The following is a 22,421-nucleotide window of genomic DNA, read 5'->3' on the forward strand; positions in this document are numbered from 1 at the left end:
ACCCTCATTTTGAAAAGTTTACAGGCTGAAACTACACTACTGAGCTATGTAATAGTAATGAACCTCAAAAATATAGCAAAAGATATCAAAATACATTTACTGAGACGTTGAATAAATAGGTAGAAAATACACAGGTTTTTCACATAAACCAAGAACATCTATGCTAACCTGATAGCAGGGACTCATTCCTCATATCTCACACTGCTCCCAAACAGAAAGCTTTATGGAGAAGCCACAGAATATGCAGGCAAGTTACCTTGGAGAAAACAGACATCCAGCCTTTCTGTCTAGCACCTTTTAACTAGCAGAAGCAGCTGCTTTTCAGGTTTTCAGAAATTTGTCCTTCAATGAATAATCAGAATATCCATAATATCCATAAGAGTTGCTCAGGTTGGAAAAGACCTTCAAGATCATCAAGTCCAACAACAACCTAACCATACTATGCTAACTCTAACAACCCTCCGCTAAACATGAGCACCACATCCAAATGGTTTTTCAACACATTAAGGGATGCTGACTCAACCAACTCCTGACATTCCAGAGCATAACAACCCTTTCTGTAAAGAACCTAAACTTAACCTGGTGCAACTTGATGCCACTTCCCTCGTTGTATCACCTGTCACCAGTGAGAAGAGACCAGCCCCAGTCTCACTGTAAGCACCTTTCAGTTATTTGAAGAGAGCAATAAGATCTCCCATCATCCTCCTTTTCTCCAGACTAAATACCTCCAGCTTTCTTCAGTTCTCCTCATAAGGCATATTCTCCAAGCCTTTCACAAGCCTTGTTGCCCTTCTCTGGACCTGCTCCAGCACCTCAATGTCCTTTCTGTACTGAGGTGCCCAAAACTGAACACAGTACTTGAGGTGGGCCTCACCAATGCCAAGAACAGGGGCAGGATTGCTTCTGTAGTCCTGCTCAACACACCATTCCTGATACAAGCCAGGATGCCATTGGCCTCCTTGGCCACCTGTGCACAAGGTTGGCTAATATTCAGCTGACAGTCTATTGGTACACCAAGGTCCCCTTTCATCAGCCACTCCTCCCCAATCCTGTCGGGTTGCCTGGGGTTGTTGTCAGCAATATACAGGACCTGAAACTTGGCCCTGTTGAAACTAATAAAATTTACCTTGTCCCACCAATCGAGTCTATACAGGTTCCTCTGTAGTGCTTTCTCCCCTCCAGCAGATCAACACTCCCTCCAAGCTTGGCACCATCTGCAAATTTACTGAGGGTGTACTCAATCCTGAAACACTCCTCAAGATTGTTAATAAAGATATTAAATAGAAGTGGTCCCAGCACTGAGCCCTGGGGGACACCAGTCATGACTGGCCATCAACTGGATTTAACTCCACTGATGACAACTCTTTGGTCCTGAACATCCAGCCAGTGCTTCACCCACTGGTGAAGCCCATCCAAGCCGTGAGCAGCCAGCTTCTCCACAAACATGCTGCGAGGGACAGTGTCAGAGGCTTTACTGAAGTCCAGGTAGACAACATTGACAGCCTTACCTTCATCCACTAAGCAGGTCACCTTATTACAGAACGAAATAAGGTTTGTCAGACAGGATATACCATTCATAAACCCTTGCTGACTAGGCACTTGACCATAGAACAGAAACTGTTTGCTGACTACAGTTATCTGAGTTTCTCTTTTTGATTTTTACAGTTTTGCTCTTCTTGTTGTTGTTATTCCTGTACTACTATAAAGTCCATAGAAAAAGTTGTACATTTCTATTCTATTTTGTTTATGCTTGTGGCCCAGTGCCACGTTGAATCTGATCTCCAAACATTTCTATTATAGTGTACACATGAATTTGCTACCACAACTAATTTGACCTATAAAGATTTCAACCTTCTAACTTCCTTGCTAATTTCATGTCAATAAACCATATTCTTTAATTAGAAATTTTTCATGTATCTGTATTTGAAGATAGCCAAAAGCTCTGACAGTTCTAAGCAAAAACAAAACAAAACAAAACAAGAGAAGCAATTTACTGCATTGTACAAACTAGCTGACATGCTGCAATTGAATGCAATGAATGAATGCAATCCATTCTGCAATGAGAGCAGATCATCAGCTTTAGACTGCCATTCCTGAGGTTCATACCTACTCGAAACTAACAGCATATTAAAAATGTAAAGTCATTAAACATCTGAATGCTTGAAAACGCTAAAGGACAATGTTTGTACCATTGTAACTTACACCAAAAATTACGGTGTTTTTGCAAGAGCATGGGAAGCCAAAAGTACAAATTATGGCTCTCTCATTTAATTGAGAGACCACTTTCCTCTGTTCAGCCAACAAAAACATATGCAAGAAACAATTCTTTACATTAAAAAACAACAAACAAAACAACAACAACAACAACAACAAAAACACTGACAATGGGCCTCAGCAATTCTCATCATAGAATCATAGAGTCATAGAATCATAGAATCACAGAATCATAGAATGGCTTGGGTTGGAAGGGACCTTAAGGATCACCAATTTTCAGCCCCCTACCACAGGCAGAGTTGCCAGCTGCTAGATCAAGTACTAGATCAGATTGCTTAGGGCCTTGTTGAACTAGGCCATGAATATCTCCAGAGAAAGGGCATCCTCAACCTCTCTGGACAACCTGCTCCAGCACCTCATCAGTTGCTCAGTAAAAAAAAACCCTACCCAATCTAAATCTCCCTTTGGTTTAAAACCATTCCACCTTGTTCTATCACTACCTAACCCTGTAAAAAGTTGATTTTCCTCATGTTTATAAACTTCCTTTAAATACTGAAATGACACAATGAAGTCTCACCACAGCCTTCTCTTTTCTAGGCTGAATAAGCCCAGTTCCTTCACCCTATCTTCATAGGCGAACTGCTCCAGCCCTCAGATCACTTTCATGACCCTTCTCTGGACCCTCTTCAAAAGCTTCACATCTTTCCTGCACTGAGGACCCCTGACTTGGATGCAGCAATCCAGCTGGAACCTCACAAGGGCAGAATACAGGGGGAGAATCTTGTCCCTTGCTCAGCTGTCCACCCTTCTTCTAGGGAATCCTCTGGTCTCTCTGTAGGAACTATTCATATAACCTAACTAGTAATATACATTGTATGTTCAGCCTCAATTAATTGTGCACTTTGTAGCAATTTGGAGTATCAGGGAAAAATAATATCTCTCAGCTGTTGTGCTGGTTGTGGTTTTAGTTTGTTTTGCTTTTCCATTAGCAATCTGGTATTTGTGGCTGACATTTTTATTGCATTAATGGCAGGAAACAATATGAAAAGAATGCAGACAGAAGTGGAAAGCATTAACAGAAACATTTAGAAACATTGCAGCAACATTCTAATTATAATGGTGAGTAATAGACACTTAGTGGAAAAGGCTAGGTTCAGTGAATGTTCAGTGAACAAGCTTAACACTTTAAATTTAAATTTCAACTCTAAAAAGTAGGAGACTTGCAAAATTTTAATGAGTGTTTATTCTTTGCAGTGTTGTACTAGCTATGGACAAAACACAACATTATGAGACTGAAAAAAAATAAAGTTATCTGAGTTGTATAATCACATAGCTTCATTGAAAACTACTGGATTATTTAAAAAAATAAATAAATTATTAAAAATACTCAGAACTTAAATTATTAAAAATACTCAGAACTATGTTTCCAATTCAAGGTGGTGTTGGTTGTTTTGTTTGTCTATGCAGAGCTTAAGATTCTGGCATTTGTAGTTAAAGGTTGTGGCATGAAGAAAATTTGGGGTCAACGTATCATGCTCAATTTGTCATTATAGTAAGAAGCACAGTATATTCTGTACTAATTGCATTTACTCATTGCCATGTTTAGTTTTCATTAAAAAGGAACAATAAATACAACATTACTGTTTGGTTTTGTTCAAAGATGCAAGAGATTTGCTGTTTGCTGAGGAAAAGAATACATTAAAAAAAAGAAAAAAAGGGGAAAAAAAATAAAGAAACTTATCACAGAATTTATGTACGACTGGAGATCTAGCTTTGTCTTATTAAATGAGGACCAGATCCAACCACCAGAGAAGTTAACAGAATACTTCCCATTACAATTCACCAGGCATTGGATTAAAGCATTGTTTTTTGGTGAGTCACAATTTGCTACAGCTGTCATTTTATCAGTGTTGCAGACCTAAATTGTGAGTTTCAGTACATGCTTCCTCTTCATTTTGTGCTTTGGAAGTTGACTTGTGGGCTAGGAAGGAGGATGGCTTTTTCAGGAACTAATGCATTTAAAAATTCTTAAATGAAGAAAACTGAATGTGAACTGCATTGATCTACATACAATGATCTCCAGACAAACAGTTTAGCTGCAAAAGATAGCAGCTAAGCTCTGTATGGCGACTGTACTTGGCTCCTACAAACATCAGCACATTTGAGTAACTGTATATAGGGGCTGTAGGACTGCTTGCTTCAGTAGTGACTGATACACATGGGTGTTTGTAGGATTAAACCCCACTGTGAAGCAGAAAGAAAACATCTCCTTGGAGGGAGCTACTAAGCAGAACATACATGAAGGGTAAGGAACAAAGAGATATTTCAAGATGAGGTACTGCACACAGAGTAGATGAGTCATGGAAAAGATGCTAAGTGATTCATTAATGTCAGAAGCTTAGCCAGTGAAGAATGCCCATGTATGAAACTAATGAATATGCTTTTACAATGCTACCAAACTATTTTCTTTTGTAAACCTAACATAGGAATTATTTTCTCCCATTTTGAAAATTTATTACACAATTACTTGTCACTTTAATAAACTCTATGCATGGCTGTGATAACGGCTGCTCAAAGTACTGAGGACTTTACAGTTTTTGTTTTAAAAAAGAAAAACACTAGGAACTTCAAGTCCTGCCAATTTTTTCCTCCCTGCCAAGTCCTATTAGCATAAATGAACAGTTTATTTTAAGAAATGCCTGATAAATTACTCTACACAATCAGTAATGAGGGTACTGTCAGCAAAGGAGAATCATTTCCAAAATTTACTTGGCACAAATGAGAGGATGACTAGCTCACAACCATGCTACATGGCCCAAGGCCCTGTTTGATTCCATAAACCTGTCTGACCTCCTCAGGGTAAAAGCAAGTGATTTTATAGAAAAGGTAGCTACGCAAACTTGCTCCATTTGTTCATATCCAACTTTTTTTTTCTTCTTTTTTCTTTTTTTTAAATGAATGCATTCAAACTGTCTAGCTGCCAGAATGTTCTTCTAGCTTCATCTACTTCAGTAGACTAGATCTGCATCCTAAAATTGTTTTCATAGGTAGTACATTAAGATTGCACATCCTTTTCCCATTATGAATTACAATAAATAGAAACACAAAGCCAAGAAGAATATAATGTCTTAAGAGAAGTGAGATATTACAAGCCTTCATCCTGCTTAAGTTAGTCTCCTAACATGAGTGAGTTATCTAACAAATCAATTCTCTTTCCATTTTAGAATATAGCTTCAAAAGCAGAGAGAAATCTCTTGGCAAGGATTATTGTGTCAATTAGTAGCTGAAGCCAATAATCATTCATCATCTCTTTCTAAACATTCCCTGGTAAAAGTCCCTAAATACTCATATCTGCTATGGAATTCATTACATTAAAGGATTGGGGGGGGGGGGGGGGGGGGGGGGCGGGGGGAAGGTGGGGGAAGGGGAAAAAAAAAAAGCAAACAAAAAACCTTTCAAAGAAATCATTTAAGATTAAACAAAGGCCTAAGAAATCATTAATGTTCCCCACTCCCACAACAGCAAATTATTTCCAATTGTCATTCATTTCTTTTTTCTTTTCTTTTTAAAATCTGTTACTAATGTTTTGTCCAGTTTACTTTTACAAGTCTCAAATGACAGTTTCCCAATGCTCCCTTGAAGACCACTTGACTGGTTCAAAAGTTTTTATTAAAAATTTCAAAATACCTCTAATACGGTTGGCTTACTCTATGCTGGAATACTAAATCAGAACATTTTGTGTTCCCTAGTAGGATACAAAAGTGTCCAATGTAATTTATGCTGCACATACCTTGCAGGTAATGTGCCAAGTTCTTCATGTCTAACCATGTATTAAGTATACAGTTGAACATTCACAGTTACAATGTGTAGAGCAATATGAATATGCAGGCAGGCTGTATAATGTACAGACGAAGAGAAGAGGTCCCACAAGTCTTGTGAAGTTTCATAGTAAAAGGATATGCACCTTTTACTATGAACTACCTCCCAAGAGATGTGCATTGAGTCCTGCTTGGCCTGTCAGCACACAGCTGTGGTATTGTCAGTGAGATGTCACACTGCCTTTCCTGTGACAAAGAAGGAAAGGACAGGTCTGGGGAGTGGGGCCAATTGCCCTGAGCTTCAGGCAAGCACTGCAGACAGGGCCCAGGGCTGAACTATCATGCTGACAGGGCTCAGAACACAAGCTCTCCATGACATATCCAAAGGTATCTGTAACCACTGTTAAATCTGGGGAGAAAGCAAAACCAACACAAAGTTCAGCAGACTAGCAGTCATCCCATGTTGAAGCCTCAACAAAATGTTTCCGTCCTGAAGCGGCTGTAAGTGATGAAACCACTCGCTAGCAAGGTTTGCAAGGAAGGTATCCTTTCTCTACAGGAGGGATTTCAGCCACAGCAAACTTCTCAGCCTAAGCAATGTATGTGAGGTAAAATGTAGCCTGACATTTCAGAAAAGCCTGTCTCTGCACAAATGGAACTGTGTGAAACAGCAAGAAAAAGCCTATTTGGAGACTCTAAAGTCTCTCAAGCTTTCTCGCTTTTCCATATTAAGTTGCTTCTGGGCAGCTGCCTAATGAAATGCTTGTTTCTCCAGAGTAGTGTCCTGTACATGAAATTTTACTTAACCCACACAAAACATACATACCCACACACACATACCAAATTTTGTTTTCTGCCAGAAAGAGCACTGAGGACCAACAAAGAAGTACTGCCAGGTCAGACACCTTCCTGCAAGAAGGCTGTGTCTGATCTCCTGGGCCCAAGCTTTCACATCAGAATAGAAAAGTATTTCTCATGTTTGGGGGTCATTCTGATGTTGCAGTGGGTACAAGTGTGAGAGCAAAAACAAATTTGAAGTGCCTGTAGAGATGAGGATTTATTTTTTCTGTTTTTCAATGAGACTTGTTTAAACAGCTTACCCTCTGCTACTACCCCTAGTTTTTAGTTTTTCTTGTTGTTGCAAGCGAATTTTTGATACCCGGGCATGACCTGGTCACTAAATGGCTTCAAGTCATTGACTGTTTTCATAAGTCTTCACTAATTCAGTGCATGGTCTATTGTTTCCACTTCACAAGCTCTTCATTGCCAAATTTACTATTCTGATGTTCTTAGAGCACTCAAGCTAACATGGCCTATTTTGTGCTAATTGTTTGAAACATACTGCCAGGCATGTTTAGTTTTCAGACATTGTCCTGTAGTCCAGAGCTTGCAAAGTATGCTTTTAGATATACCACAACTCCCTTCACAGTCTTTGCTTGGATGTTCTCCACCCAGCCTTACACTAGTGAAAGTGAGTCTGTCTGAACATCAGAACAGGTTTTACTCTTTTATTTTTTTTCTTCATTTTGTGGCATTTTTACTACACCTAACTTTTCATGAAGCTGTTCAGTCCCCCACTGTCAGTCAGAAATCTGAGTGCCTCAAACTGCTTTCTGCTCACATGTGTTCTAACAAACCACCTGTCTCATTCCATGCACATTTCTAAAAGTATTTCTATCCCTGTTTAAAACTTATAGGGCTGCTGTTTAGTCCTCTTTAGACAAAATCCAAAATCTTATCTTGCATTTACAGCTCATTCCTGAGAGGGTAAAATGGAATATCTTCCTGTGGCAATTGCTCCTTCAGACTGTCATGGTTGGTATAGAATTCCACTACTTATGTACTGCCTGCTCTTTAGAGGAATGCTTGAAGCCTACCATGGGAGATGCAGTTTTTGTTTCAATAAAGCCATGTTTATCATATTCTGGAAGATATGTCCTGTTTTGTGCATCTGTCATAGCTAGTGAATTCCCTGGGAACACATTCAGGTGGAGTCCGAGAACAAGATAGTTGATAGCATTGCTATCAGGAGCCAAAAGGTGAATTGATGGAACTGCTTTTCAAAAAGAACTGCTTTGTTTTTCCTTTATATTTCTTGTCCTTAAAAAAATATTCCATGCTGCTCGATCTGCATTACTACAGTTCTTAATCTCCTTCAGAACAAAACAGTGTTGTTTTAGCTGCCCTGCAGAGTCTTAGGAACTGCCTCTGCTTCTTGGTTTTCCCAACTGCTTTAAAGGTCTCTGATTATTCCAGAAATCTGCTACCTCTAAAATGATTGGAATCCATCTGAGTGTTTTCCAGAGTCTTGCTGCCACTCTGAAGTTATTGGCTAACAGAGAAGAACACAGTTTTGTGGTTTTTTGTTCTGTGTGTCTACTTTCAATATCATATTCCACTCTTTACATGGTGATGGTACATGATCTTTTGTCAGATACTTCATTTTTAATAACTCTGTCATCAGATGCCTGTCCAAGTATTCCCCCCAGGTTCAGTTAAAAACATGCAGCCAGGTGATTATCTTACAAAAAAGTTTGGTCATACTGCTCAAGCACTTATTTACTCATGGTAAAACTCAGAATCAGAAAATGTGATCTTAAACAGATAATAGATTAGACAGTATAATCTACACTGATTGGGGATAAGCAGCAACTTCTTTACAATGATATATTTAGTGGTTTGGCTAAATGAAGATCCTCCATTAACTCCAAATTTTCCTCAGCATAACTTAGGTATCTGAGTAATTCTCTGTAGTTTTAATAGATAGATCTTTTCTTAGTAAATTTATAAACTTTATGTCATGGCTCCACTATAACAAACCCCTGAATTTCACTCCTCTCACTGAATGGATATTGAGACTTACTTCTGACTTCACTTCAGTTCAGCTGGTTCTTTAAATTATGACCTTAGATTTTCTGAAAATGCTTAAGAAAGACGACAGTGACAATTGTCTCTTCCATCTCATGTTCAGGATACGAGGTTCTAATGGGACAAAGAATATATCATTTACTTTTGCTTTTCACCAGAAGTTTTATCACAGATTTCTGATTTTCACTGTTCCCAATCAATGTTTTATTCAGTATATACTAGTGCTATTTTGCTTGATTAAGAATGTTTTCTTTTTGTATGGAAATTCAGTTTTCTAAGCAAAGGACACAATTGTCTAAGGCTATTGCCCCATGTGCACTTGTTTTCTCTCCTTAGCTCTCTTGCAGTTATGCTTTATTCTTGATGCTGGTTTTACCCAATTGACTGTTGTACCACTGTTCCTTATAGTAAAAGGGATAATAAGTGAGAGTACCTCCTATTTGTAAAGTCCAATGTACTGTACTGAGAGATTTACAAGCAGATATCCTTTAACTGCAATTAATATCCCAGCCAAAAGTACACAGTCTCTGACAATTTCTCCAGATCTCTTTTTCCTCCTGAGATCAGTGTTTCTCTTGACCAGCTCCATGCCTTGCTCAGCAAGGATATACTTGAGAAGGCCAGAAAGTCAGCATCTAATGAATTGCACTAGCTCATACATGCAATACTGGCGAGGCAACAAAAGCCTGTATTACACTGTGCGCCTCTCCACAGCAGTTGCTCTCTATTCCACAGAGGCTGCCCATTCTCTCTGAATATCACAAGCACTCCAACCACTATTTCAAACTAGTTGCCAAGAAAAAATATTTTCATACTTATACAAAGCACTGAAAGCAAAGCATAAAACAAACTGCAGAAGAACATCTCTGCAACAATGAGACACAGTCTGTGCTATTCAGGACCTTAAGCACTGCAGCCAGAATGACGGGAAAACTCAATGAACAATGTTACTGACTGGTGACAGCCTCTAGGACAAGCAGAATAAAAGGACAGGAAAAAATCCACGAAAGATCGCTTTCTTTTTCAGCTATTTGTACATGAGCTATTCTGTACACTCTGTAATTTCTATGACCTCCAAGCTTCCCTAGGATTATGAATACCTATTGTTGACTTAATTGGCAGAATAACAAGAACCATCTGCCAAACAGACCCAGTTTCTTAACCTCTGCTGGTCTTGGACACATTATGACTGTAGGGGAAAGAATGATGGTTTTTGTTTCTATGAACCAGCCCAGACTAGATACTTTTGTAGTTCAGGGTGCCATTTCCAGTGTGTCAGAGAACCAGCATATGACAGAGGTTTCACAAAAGTTTTATTCTTATCAGGTACCCATCTGATATGGGCTGTGGTATATTTCCAGAACACTAATGCCAAAAGGAATATACAGCATCAAAGCCAGTAAGAAAATCTTCTCCCTTGCTAGGAAATCATTCTGGGAGGAGCTAGGTGGACAGACAGGTGGACAAAAGACATAAGAATGACATAAATGAAGATATTTTAGAATTACAGTGCATAATAAAAGAAGCAATTCTCATTAGTGAGGTGTATGGATTATATCCTTTCATGTTAAATTAATTAATTTCACCTAATCCAAAATGTATATGGCACTCTGAGCACTTCCTATGCCAAGGATCTTCTTTAGTATATAATATGTGGAAGGCATGTGCCCTCACTACTAATGGTTGGGATAAACTGAAAAAGTGTGTGCCAGAGAAACCTGGGTGGGGGCAGGGACAAGCTGTAATACACAAATACTATGAAACAAAATATGGAACAAAAAATTAGTAATTTAAACTTGGTTCTTTACATATGCACACATGCAAACACACACACAAAAGAAACCTCAGCAACATGAGTATAACATAATTATGGTACACAACATATGTCTTATAACCATCTTTTGAACCTATAAATTAGAAGTATAGAGGAGAGAAGATTTAGTTGAATATACTTCATCTTTTTTTTTTGTTTGTTTGTTTGTTTTTTGTTTGGTTGGTTTTTTGTTTTTTTGTTTTGTTTTGTTTATTCCAAACAGATGCAATAGCATTGGAAAATAAAATTTCATGCTATTTCCTGTATGGTAAGTGGTCAGTAATGTGCTTTGGCAAACCTACATTGTCTTAATAATTTGTGTTTTTTCCTATTACATAGCTCTCTTACATCTACATAGAGGTGAATCTATTCAATCATCCTGTATTTTACTACAGGCTGAATGTTACCAGTGGGAGAACACCAGTGGTAAATGAACTGTATATCCATTATGTCTCAAAGTTCAGGACAACATAGTTTTCTCAGTCAGCATGCCTCAGTCATTGCATTTCATTGTTGCGGTTTTTGGGAAAGACTGGAAATACAAGACTTGTGGAAGAAGACAGCATAGAATCTAAAATTGTCCTTCAAAGGTTGTGTGAGTTGCACACCAATTACATCTGTACCCAGAAATAACCTCTGAAATAAGTATGATTGCATTCCTGCCTAGATTGGTGTCACTGGCACATACGTATTACTAGTTCAGTAGCTAAAAGCAGCAGTGAAGTGGAAATTAACTATTATTCCAGCATGGCTGTTAAAACAGTATACAGTTTTTCCTCCTCAGAGTGACAGTTCAAGGTGGTCACTTCATTTCAAGACACAAAGGGTTTTCTACCAAATTCTCATGGACTGATGCCTCTGAACTGTTCCTTCACTTTCATCTTTTGTTTCTCCTATTACCAGGTAGCAATCTCTACAGTGTAGAGAAGTACAGTAGAAGGGTTATAATGTTATCTTCTTATCTAACACTGCTATACAACTACAGTGAAACTGCACTTCATCCACAAGTTCTTAAAAAACCTTTCAAGAGCTGGTGAAAGCTACAGCATGATACCTGAACCTGTAATGACAAAAGGACATTTCAACATTTTCTGATCTTGTCTCTCATGAAATCCAAGCAAAAATGAGAAACAGAAATATAGGCTATTATGATACATATTCATTCTTAAAATAAAACAACTATGAAATCATACAGTAGATTTATAGGGGATATTGATTTATTTGTATAATCAAAATTTGAAAGTACAAATCAGGAATTGCAACTCTAAACATTATCTAGCTAACTCAGAAGGTAACAAAATGTAAGCATGCCACCAATATGAAAATCTATGCTCCACTTTATCTTCTTCATTTCCCCAACTATGAATAAATGTAAAAACATAAGAACTGTACTGCTTGCTGAGAAAGCCTCCTTTGTCAAACTGACTGATCAATAATATGTTATTTGTTAGGTGGTGAAGGCTGGATTTTAAAACAAGTTCCCATGTAAAGGAAATAACAGAACAGCACGCTCTTCATTTAATCACATAAACACCTGGCTTGAACATTCAAAATAGTAAGGAGCACATTCACATGATCAAATATATATACTACTAATATAAGTCTGTAGAAAGCAATTGACTTTGCAAAGAGATTTTTTTATGACACTTTCTATGTATTTCCACAAAGACTTATGTCCCAAGAGGCAATGCACACATGAAATCATACTGAAAAACAGACTGTATGGACAGAAAAGCAAAGAAGAAATGGCAGCATGATGTTACCAGATCTTGACATGGCTCAAAAGGAAAATCTCTAGCTCAACTAAAAATATTCACTGTTCACCTTGTTCACTGAGAAAGGGAAAACTGCCAGATATAACTTGGGAATTTAGGGTATTCCAACAGTTTTCAACACCGATTTACTTGTAAAAAAATCTAACTCTCACAGTCAGTGCAACACAAATCACTGCAATGCACCTTATTTATTTATTTTTTTTACTGTTAATCTTGTAATTTCTTAACATCAAGTTGCCGTGAACTAATACAAGTTTGAATAATTATGTCTGTGTTCCTGGGATAGAAATAGAAAATATGTACATGCAGCATAAGTTAGGACTGTGCAACTGGAACTAGGTACTTGTGCATGCTCAGCTTTGAAATTTTGTTTGCCCCACATTTCTTTGTAAATTGTACTGCCTCTCTTCACAGCTGCATCTGATTTTATGTCATGTTGTTTCTAAAAACAGCTTGCAAAGAATATTTAAAAGCTCATTCTAACTTGAGAGCCTTAGCCTCATTTCATCTCTGCATCCAGTTCAAAACCCATGAAGAACTTACAAAAGTCAGTTTAAAACTTATACTGGCCTGACGGACACCATCTTGAGACAACATTAATTTAAAGCGATGAACCAAAATTTGGCACCAAATTTTAAAACTCATTTAAACATCAATCTTTTTGAATAGAAATACTATCTGCTTTTCATAAAGGTAAAATGCCCTTTTTTAACACGAGGCTGTGTTTAGCCTAATTTCAGACAGCCAAAGAAACGGGGATTCTCTGCCTTCTCCAGGGACACTGCTCCATACCTAAACAGAGCCTGTGTCAGAAACATTTTTCTAAAAGAATCTTGATCCAATGCCTTATATTTTCAGTACACCTGTCAATAAATATTTCACGCTTGTTCTGTCTTGGTTTAAATCTTTCACACACAGCGATAGAATGGAGAAGCTAGTTTTATTTGCCAGAATTTTAAAAAACACCATTTGCAAATCTAGATCAAGTTTAGTCAATAATTTCATTTAAATAAATATCAGGAAGGAAAACTGAGCCCTCGGGCTTTTTGCAGAAACTCTTGGGAGTTTATCACTGTTCAAGAAATCCAGAAAAGTTCCAGCATGAGAAGAGGAAACTCTGGAGAGACCTTCTATTCCTTCAACCTAAAAGGAGGTTGTGACATGGTGGGTTGCCCTCTTCTCCCAAGTAACTAGTGATAGGACTAGACGGAATGGCCTCAAGTTGCACCAGGGGATGATTAGGTTGTATATTAGAAAAAGTTCCTTCTCTGAAAAAGTGGTCAGGTTCTGGAATGGGCTGATGAGGGAAGTGGTTGAGTCATCATCCATGGAGGTGTTCAAGAAACATTTAGATGCTGTACTAAGGGACATGGTTTAGTGGGGAAATACTGGTGGTAGGTGGATGGTTGGACTGGATGATCTTGAATGATCTAACCTTGCTGATTTTATGATTCAAAGTTCTGGTGAACTGATCAACATGTGTATCAAAACTAGCCTTAGAGAAGTTGGAAGAGGCTGTTGGATTCAAATTAACATACATTGTGTCCTCAATAGCTACATTAGAGTACCAAGAGAGATGAGAAGCCTCAAAATTACAAAAACCCATTGTTTCCTTTTCTATTTATATTAAGATAAAAAGGTATCTGAATGAAAATAGCCTAAAAGACAAGCATTTAAATGGTAGTTGAGGGTAGGAAACAGTCATACTGCCTCAGCTTTCAAGATTAAATTGGAAAACAAATTATAGAAGAGCTTGAAATGAAGCACGACAATCAAAAAGATCAGGGTAATTTTCACTGCTTCTACACACTTTATTTCTCTAATTTAGGCAGTACTGATCCCTTTAAAAGACATTTTGATCCAACATGGGATTAATTTTTGCACAGAATACCACAAGGAAGACCTGTAGAAAGTATGATGGAGAGGAACAAAACAATTGCCAGTTCATATTGACTAAAAGAACTGTAAAATTTGCCTTTCTTTGCAGGTTCACAGTATCACAGTATCGTGCGAGTTGGAAGGGACCTTAGAGATCATCGAGTCCAACTCCCGGGATTCGAGCCCTCTCTGTAGCGAAGCGGCACTTCTACCCCTTGCGCCACAGGGGGGATTCGAACCGCAGGCCTCTGGTGTTGCAAGCAGCAATTCTACCACTGCGCCACCGGGGCACACAGGTTATAGATTTAAAAAAAAAAAAAAAAAAAAAAAAAAAAAAAAAAAAAAAAGGTTAAGTACATATATGTAGGTTGCTCCAAAAGTAATTGTTTCTATTTATTTCCATGGAAAATACAGCCACTAAAAAGAGCACAATAATTTTATTGATAGACTACATTCTCAGCTACTAAACACTACTTTTCAATACTGTCACCATTATTAGCTATGCATTTGCACCAACAATGAACCCAGCTTACGTGCTGAATTCATAAAAACTGCACCAGCAGAGGTGATCCACTGTCACTGTCACCGCTGCTGAAATGCAAAATCAAATCAAAGAACGTGAGAAGAAACTGGAATGGAGTCTGGTCCAGATCTGTTCTTCATACTCTATGGTAAGCTCACAGCAGGTTAAATGCACCATGCATGCTGAGGGTGCTGCTGAACATGCTGTTTTCAGTAATTGAGAGCAGATGAAAAACCTATCAATCACAGAGAACGATAATCACAAAGATACACACTCATGGAGGCTAACTGATAGGAAATATTTCAACTAGCACTGAAATTTAACAGACAGCCCATCTTACAAATACACAAACATAAACTAAAAGAATTTTTTTTTTTAATCAAAAAAAAAAAAAAAAAAGTAATTATTTCAATCAGATGTACAAAATGCACAGAAAATACAGTTACTCTGCTGTCTGTCCCTGACAGTTTCTATTCCTTTGTCTTTCTATAGTGTCTTCCCAAAGTCACCTTTTTTTTTTTTTTTTTTTTTTTTTTTTGGTAGCCATAAATATTATTCCACACAACTGTATACCTGCAATTTTTTTTTACTGTAAATATGCAGAACACAAACTGACATATAAAAGACAGAGTTGCAAAGCTGCTGCGCTTTGATTACACAACATACCTTAAAAGACCTGGGCAGATTATTCAACATTGTGTGCCAAAAAGTCATCCAGATGTGACTTCTGTTATGTAAGTACTTTCACAGGGGAAACACAAGTAGTTAAAGCTCTCACATATGTGAGAAAGACACAAATAAGCCTAATTGCTGCACTATAAATCTATCTAACTTTGGGTTGGGGGGAGGGAGAAGGAAAAGAGAGAAAAAAAAAAAAAAAAAAAAAAAAAAGGCAAGTTTGTTGTTTATTTTGAATAATGAATCTGACCAGATATTTAAAGAAAAAGACAGATATTTAATTAATTCTTCATCTCTTGAGGACTTTTGGATAAGACCTTCTGCAGCCAAACTCACAAAAAGTGAATTCATGGAATTCTATGGCCAATTCTGCAAGAACACAAACTATGTGATCTAATGGCCACTGCTGGCCGTAAAGTTTTTCAGTTTAGGTTCACATAAAACAGCTTAAGTCAAATCGCGCTTCCCACTCACGGGACGCAGTGCCCGGGTCAGTGCGACATGGAGGAAACACAAATGAGAATTAGTACACTCTGCATCCCAGGGACTAAGTAAAATTGTCTAAATGTTTAAAACATACTTTTACATTTAATAAAACCAACCTCTTTAGCTGACAGTGGATTCCTTTTCATATCCAATAATTATTAAAGATCATAAAGATATACTTACAATTTATGGGTGTTGAAGTAATTTGGCTGTTTTACAATGCACGTGAGGCATGCAGATATATCTTTACAATCACACACCTTGAACTCCGTGAGCACCTGGTTGTGCTTGTTACAGAGGGCCTGTTGCTGTTACTCATATAGAAAGAAGTGGGAAATGAGTTTAAACAGAGAAGAAAAATCATTTTTAGTTTTAAATAAAGCTGAATTCTAGGACTGTGAGCATCAAAGTGAAATTAATGAGTTTCCTTTTGGATATTCAGATAATGTTTTGACCTTTCTTTTCCCTATGTATTACTTGCCATAAGAAACTGCTGCGTTCAATTTAAATGAAACACAAAGGACATACAAAGAAAATATTCTCTGGTAGAAGTATGATTGCTCATCTACACTGAGCCAAACCTCAACCGCAATTGCACTTGACTTGGTTACATCAGGTACAAGTGGAAAAATGCTCTCACCTCCTAGTGAAGTATTTTTATTTCATCCTCTAGTACCACAGCATCAAGTCCCAAAAAGGAACACGTGAAGCAAGAAAAAAACAACTTTGATTGCCACATACGTGCAAAACTTAAGAAGGGGCTTCAAATACCTCTGGTCTGCTGAGAGTCCAGATGAGACAATGTCAACACCACCTCTAACAACCTATGCCTGAGAAGCACAAAGCACTGCCTGACCTGAGTGCAGGGTATGTTGGTGCTTACCCTGAGCCTGGTGGGAAAGATGTCCACTATTGCTTTATTTTCTCCAATAACTGCAGCCTCATATGAAGGTAAGAGAGAGCTATCTTTTCTTCTTTGAAAAATTAACTTTAGAATTATTAGCTGTGGCACAAAGATCACTACAGGAGATCTAACAACGTTTAAAACATACAGTAGAAGAATGCTCTGGATACTCGTGGCAGAGGAACAAAACTATGAAGAGGCTTGTCAATTCTGTTATACCTTAAAAGAAATCTTAAAGACTCCACATAACAGTACCATACATTAAAAACATACACTAACATTTTCTACATAATCCTAAACCTAAATCATAATCCTGAAACTGTAACATACTCCTCGCTATTTCCACCACCTCTTTTCTGCTTTTGCAATCAGTATGAATATACTGTTTATATACATATTAAGATTTTTTGAAGTATTTGAGGATAGCTAAGTGAGCTGTCGTACATCATTTCTGCTGAGTTCCTGTAATGGTCCTGAATTCCTCAAAATTGAAATCAGTTCTGTGAATGTAAAAGACATAAACAGTCAGCACTGATGACTTAAAAAGGTGAATGAGGTAACAGTAATGCCGGTGAAGCTGTTGGTCTCCAATGTACCATAAATAGTGAAGTGAAATTAAAATTTTTCAATCAACATCAGTTATGCACATGCGTGCACAAACACGCGTGCGCACAGATGCATATGAAAAAGCAGCCTGATGAGAAGCAGACAGGATCAGAAGTTCAAGCAGAGGTTCTTGAAAAAAAAAAACAACCATACATTGTTGGGCTTTTTTATGTCGTGGTTGCTGTTGCTATATGGTGGGATCTCCTAGAGGCAGGAAACGATGGATTGTAGTACAGACTTCCTTAATTTCCTGAAAACTTCTCCCATACAGAAGTCACTTTTCTGTCATGTAGTTAAGCCCTACCGAGGCTTCCCTCTGTATCTATATAAAAATATAGTATGTATATTAACAGGCACATCTACTGAGCAAACATACAGAAATGCCACTGTTAATAACTTTTTAACTAGCTATTTTCTACACTGAGAAAGTAAGCATAAATATGTACACATAAATAGACTGCATTTTTACACAGACTTCATTTCCTGAGACCTCAAAGCATTTCAAGCTATTAATTATGATCTGAAAAACTGCAAATGATTAATAAGGTGAGATACAAAGAGTAATAAATTATTTCCATAAGTTTAGGGAAAAAATCTGTAGCATTATATAAGGACACCCTGTAAGATTCCTTGTTTCCTAGTCTTATTCCTTAAAAAATTTCTTCTAAGAGATTGATGGCAATTAGTCTCCATGGAACCATGACACAGTTTAATGAATCGTACAACAGGAAAAGCCTTTCTCTGAAAAAAGATGTCTTTCCTGTTTCAATAGTATATTTGTAATGTACAGTGACAGGAGAAGACTGGAAAAAGGTACAGTTCTCCTGAGTTGGTTGATTAATTAATATGGATTACCTGAATTAAGTCCAAGAAAGCTATGCCAAGGAGGAATCCTGTGCTGTTTTTCCTAACCGAAGCTGATTCAGACACATTATCTCAAGAACAAAGAAGGAAATCACAAAGCCAGGTATAAAATTGCCCTTTCAGAACAAGGAAGACATCCTTGATGCAGATTATGGGCTAAAGAACAGGAACTCAGGAAATGGGGATAAGGAGAACATAGAATATGAACACTATCAAAACTAAGAATAGCTGTTTTGTCTGGAAATGGTGTTTTACACAATTTCTACAGTTATGTTATTTCCTGTTTGATGAGAGATGATTCCAAAGTGCGGGCTTATATCCAAATCACCAGTTCACTAGGGCCTAGAAGGGATCAGAAGTAAAGTTCCTTTCACAAACTTTCCTAATAGTTAATAAAGTAAATTCTATGAAGTTCCTTTTTTTTTTTTTTTTTTTTTTTTTACCGTTGAATGCTTTTTTTTTTTTTTTTTTTTTTTTTAAGTTATATTATTAAAAAAAAAAAAGCACCTTTTGACAATAAAAAACAACCGACAATTTCTAAAAGTCATAGTTAGACACAAGAGAAGATAATATTATTATTCCATTTTCTTAAACCAGATACCATATATTATAATGAAGAAAGTTTGGGCAAGACTATACTGCATCCATTAATTTTTCTACAAAATCTGTTTGGGTTGGTGTCCATTACACTCCACATGGCAACTCAGAATAAATTACTCAGTGGCTCCTGGACACTCACTGGCTACTATGCTTTGGAAATGTCCATTACTCCTTGGCAAAGGAGTTTAAGGTTAATCCTGATGCTGAAGCTTCTTAAAATTTCTCAGCTGTACCGTCACTGTGCCATCCAGAATCATCTGCAATATGATACTCTACGAAACATTTTCTTATATCATTATTTTTGCTCTCAAAAGTACTTAATGTATACTACATCTCCGATTTTCTTAAAGCTATGTTTCTCCTCCAAACCTCTATGGAAACGGCTACATCCAGCAGAACTGAATGAGGAAATACTGAGGGTAGTTACAGATTAAGAGCATAATCCAAGTTTGAAAGGACCTCAAAAAATCTCCAGTTTAACCTCCTACACAAACCTAACTCAGGTGTAAGGTTGCTTAAGGCTAAATAAAGTTCCTTGAAAATCTCCAAGGGCAGAGCCTATACAATCTCTCTAGTCAACATGCTCAACTGTCTGCATGTCTTCATGGCGAAAACCAGTTTTCTGACATACAGTCTGAGCATTCATTGCCTTATTCTCCCAGCATGCACTGTTGTGAAGATCCTAGCACTCCTCTTCCATTTCTTCCATCAGCTCCCTGCGAGCTGCTGTGCAGACTCAACCTTCTACCAAGGTCAGAACAGCTCATTCCTCATTTTCTCTAGTCAAGTGCTCCAGCCGCTCACCATCCTAGGGGTAGTGAAGCTTTGGTTGCCTTCAGAGCTTAGATGACCTCAGAGTGCTAGAAGAGTCTCATCAGTATAATCCTACAGTTGGATGTATCAGTTCCTCAAAGAACAGTGAGTGTTGTACAGTGCCAGGCCTCTGGAATTCAAGCAAGGATTTCTCACAGTATTGCATATACTGTATAAATGGTATATGACAATACACTGTGTGACAAAAAATATGCATCTGTATTCAGTAACTTAGTTCTTGAACAATGTTGCATCAATAAACTGTTAAAGGAATATGAGAATCAATACCCTAAAGACATTTTTCAGTGAATACTAAGAGTAAAACATATCGAATGACTAGGCCTGTATCTCTTTTATCATCAATACACGTTTTTAAAAGGGAATGAATAGAATTTTTTTTTTATAATGCAACTTCTATCATTCCAGTTCCATCAGCTAGCCAGTACCTTAGAATGTGCTAATCATCATCATGCAGATCATGCTAAGAAAAGGAAGAGGGAAATCATTGAATAGGTGTTAAAAGAATCAAGTTCAGTAACCACATGAGGAGTACTCAAAATACATTCAAGCAAAAAAGGGATTATGAATCAGTGAATTCCAGTGTTAGAAACAAAGCCTGTATTAAAGTAAATGGCAAAACCCCTCAGTATTTCAACAAATGCAGCATCTACACGTGAGGATTCAAAGATGTAAAGCCAGGAAGTACCTGAAGAAGAACTAGTCTAAACCAATATGCTAGAGACAGAGGTCTGTCACAACATTCAGAGCTGAAGTGTGCCAGCATGTGCTCATTTACTAAGTGTATGTCAGTGCACGTGCAACTTTCCTTGTCAGCTCAAGTCTGACTTCTGTCAAGAGCTTCAAGAGTGATATCCAGTACAATTAATATATATTAAAATCTGGCTTACATGGTTAAGAAATAACTGTCACCCACTTCATTTTGGGGTCAGAGTCTCTCAAGTCTCTTTAAGGAGGGATACTTTTACTGTACTCAGTTCCAATGTTCATATTAATATCTTCATTAAGCAATCCTGAAACAGAAACTAATAGCTTAGTTTAGCTACCTTTTAGCCAATATTTAAATATAATTGCATCAAAGAAAAAGTTGTTTCTGACTTAAATAGGCATCAAGAAACAGTTTGTCTGCTGGAGGTCTTGATGACACACTTTTTCTTGTAATTGTCTTCAGATATATCATTGATTCCATTACCTACCTTCAACAGCAAATAGACTCCTTGTGCAATCTAGTTTTGAGACAGAGTAACTCTCTGTAATTCTGGTCATACCAATCGGTCCACTCTGCTCATACTGAATGAGTGTCCTTTATCTTTCCTCTCCTTATCCTTCTATGCCATAAAAGGATGGATTTATCCTTTTCCTGCTCAAATACGCAATCATCATTTCAGCCATCTGCTTCAATACAACAAACTCTTCATAGAATCCCATCTAAATGGCAAATCATTGGAGATTAAGATGATTTATTTTAGTTTAGTGCAGTGTCACCGGTTTGAGTTTTAATAAAATAAAAAATAACTAAGGATTTGAGAAATACTATGGCTTATCTATGTAAAAATTCACTCTCGCCAATATTCTCTATCGCTGCTGACAGACATTAGAACATTCCTTTCATCTCCTCCCTCTTCTTGCAGTTAAACCTATCCCCTTAAGGAGTATTTGCTTTCTCTAAGATAGATTACACAATGTATGCAACATGAAAACCTTACACACTTTCTCTACCATCTGTGAGGCTTTTTTGCCCACTTCCTTAAGAGAATTAACTCAAAACCCTTGTTACTCTTTCCATTTCAAATAAATAAACCAGGATTACATTTCTGTTAGAAACTGAAACAAAGGGATTACTAATTCCACATACGCTCATTTAAATTAGAGATGCACTTCTGAATACAGTCAAACACATTTCCAAACCTAGTGGGATCAAATGTGGAGTGCAAACTGTGATAAAGGACAAATACAAAGTGCACACATACATACACACAAAATACCCCCTCTATTCAGGCAGAAAATATGATCTTATGTGGGAATGATTTCATTCAAATAATTCTTTCTGCATCCCTGTGTGATTCCAGGATGTGCAAATTAAGATAAATTTTATGGGTCAAACTATTCTTACCATTATGTGTGCTCAAGTCAACTGAAATTGATGACAACTGGATGGAATTTGGCTCAGAAAGCCACAATGTAAGGAGAATATGTTATAAAAAATAAAAATGTCACGGTGCTCTAAATGAGGAAGAAAACAACTCTTAATGTGTCTTGGGATGTAGAAAATAGAAAATTAGGAAAAGTTGACCAAAGAGTTAGTAGATTGTCAGATAAAGCTCAGTCATCAAAACAGAGCCAACCTCAAGGATCTGGATGAGGATTTTCATAACAGCCACTGATGAACCTTACCTCATTTCACAACTAACTCCAATGGAAGTAAAGCTAAGCTAGCTCCAAGTGCTGATCCACTTTAAAAAGATATTCATATTCTACTTTTATTCTTTGGAAATTCAAAATAGCTATTTAAGACTTCATCATTGCAGAGCTTTATGTCTAATTTCATTAAACAAAACACTGT

The 22,421-nt window shown here is 37.3% G+C and overlaps 1 protein-coding gene across 1 annotated transcript in view; it reads right to left on the reverse strand.

Moving 5' to 3' along the window:
- Window positions 1–22,421, reverse strand: part of SUGCT (succinyl-CoA:glutarate-CoA transferase) — a 327,084-nt gene that overhangs the window by 30,921 nt on the left and 273,742 nt on the right. The gene's annotated exons all lie outside the window — the stretch shown is intronic.

This window comes from Excalfactoria chinensis, chromosome 2, assembly GCF_039878825.1.
Source record: "Excalfactoria chinensis isolate bCotChi1 chromosome 2, bCotChi1.hap2, whole genome shotgun sequence".
NCBI lineage: Eukaryota > Metazoa > Chordata > Aves > Galliformes > Phasianidae > Excalfactoria > Excalfactoria chinensis.